Source organism: Prosopis cineraria, unplaced genomic scaffold (genome assembly GCF_029017545.1).
Source record: "Prosopis cineraria cultivar Desert tree isolate PC_DT_omini unplaced genomic scaffold, ASM2901754v1 PC11, whole genome shotgun sequence".
NCBI lineage: Eukaryota > Viridiplantae > Streptophyta > Magnoliopsida > Fabales > Fabaceae > Prosopis > Prosopis cineraria.
This window is the reverse complement of record NW_026555342.1, coordinates 20,428,105-20,430,455: the sequence shown is the minus strand read 5'-3', so window position 1 is coordinate 20,430,455 and position 2,351 is coordinate 20,428,105.

The window sequence follows — 2,351 nt, the reverse complement described above, 5'->3', positions numbered from 1 at the left end:
AAAATAATAAAATAATAATAATTTAAATTCAAATCTCAAATTCTAAATTTTAATCTAATATTAAAAATACTGATATATAAGATAACAAAAAATAAATAATTATTTAAAAATTTCTAATAAATAATCCTAATATCTTAAATAATTTATAATTATCTTAATTAATTATTATCCCTTATTCCATCACATATATATTAGTAAGTCTGTTTAACTTGTAAAGAAAGAAAAGGCTAGTGCTAGCAAAATTTCTAACTCTCACAAAACATTAACCCAACCATGATTCGGAATTATTTAATTTAACACTTGAACCAATGTTAACAAAATATAACCAATAGTGTTGAGTTTAGTTATATAAAAAAATATGGCACATAGGTATATATGGGTTAATTATTAAAATAATTGTCAAAATTATTCTAAAATTTTGCATGACATATGTATTTGAGTTTTTTTAACCTTAAAAGCTAAAATAGACATATTTTCAAGAGTGAGTGTGTGCGCGCGTGTGAAACTTCAGTTAAGCATCTCATGAGTGAAACTTAAGTCTTACTCATTTAAGATTGTTACTTAAATCTGTTTACCAAAAAAAAAACAAGAGACCTAAATCTAAATATCTCCTGCTCATTTAATTAAGATTGTGTCATAACCCAAAATTTAAATAAAAAATTAATATTGAATATTTTTTATTGTTTTTTTTTATTTTGGAGCAAATTTAACAAGAAGGAGAGTTGGTCTGATAAAAATTGTGTTAATAAATTATCTATTAGGTCTCTTATTTGAACCTTGCCATTATTGGAGGAGATTTTTGTTTTGCCCCTTTATTTCAGTCTTCAACAAAATTATCAAACTGCCCTCTATTTTATTTTAAAAAATAATAATTTGATATCAGATTTTTGCCTTTCTCCTTTCTGCGAACATCTAGATACTTCAAACCAAACAAAAAATTCTTTGCCTCTCCCGTCTTCGGGCTAGGGGCCTTTAATGTGCCCTTATCTAATGTCCCTTGTAATGTCCCAACGTCTCAATTTTGTTTTTCATCTTTCTTTAGATCATTGGCTTTTATATAAAATAAAAGACATTTGAATATCTTGATGTTTCAAATCGGTGAAGATTTGTATTTTTTATAATTTTTTAAAGAAAAATATCACAAATACACCCTTTTATTTTTGAAAAATCATAAAAATATAAATCTTCACTATTTTGGGATATCAAAATATTCAAATGTCTCTTATTTTATATAGAAGCCAATGATCCAAAAAAAAAATGAAAAATAAAAAATGAAATTGGGATATTGGGGCATTACAAGGGGCATTAGAGAAGGGTATATTAGAGGCTCCTAATCCCCCGTCTTCTTCCTTCCCCGTCTTGCAATCTCCTCAGCCTCATACCTCCGATGCGTCGTCACCGACAGCTGAGGGTGCTTAGGTTGCTATTTGCTCTTCCTCACCTGTTTAGCCACTGCTGCAATGTGCTTCAAATTGCAATTTCTCCTCCTCCCCTGCATTAAGTCGCTGCCATTAACTGCTGTGGGGGGGGGGGGTTCTGTATAGCTCACAGTTTCTTTCATTCTTGTTGCAGTCGTTGAAGGTCGTGAGTGGCAAGAAAATTCCTCCTTTTTCCTCCTTTATCCGTGTGTTGCTTTGGGTGCTGCTGTGGGTTTGCGATCTTCCTCCCCCCTTGCTTGCATCGATTTCTTCTCTCTCTTCTCCTTCTCTATCGTTGCTGATTCAGGTGAAGCTTAGAACTCTTCTCGTTGATTTCGTGTGTGTGTGTGGTTTAGGGGTTGAAGTTGTAAATTTGTCCCTCTTTGCTGAATCCATGCGTGTGGGGTGGGAAGAGTGATTGCTGTGAAGTTGATCATTCTATTCGGTTTCAAGGGGCTGCGTGAATGTGTGGAAGGGGGAGCTGAACTTGAAAAGCATGATGAATCTAATTGTGATTGTTCAGGAACTGTTGGGCAAGACATTCAAAGGTTAATAAGTTTCATTGAGTGGGTTGACAATCACACACATGAAGTGTTGGATATAAGTTCTAAATGAAAATCATTCCAAATTGAGAAATAGACTATGGTTAAAGTCATATGGAAAAACTCTGTGATGTAAATGATTGTGTTTGAGAGATTTTGATTTATTGGGATCTATTATGTTGTGTTAATGTTAGAGGGAAATTTATTGAATTGGTAAGATGTTTAATAAAATCTTATTATATATTATGAGATTGGAATAGAAGAGAACTTGGTAAAATGCTTGTCAGATTAATTTGATGTATAATGACAAGATATTTGTGATGGTTGTATTGTTGTTAAAATATTATGGAAGACACTTTATAATGGAAGTTGAAGCTGAAATTAGAGATTT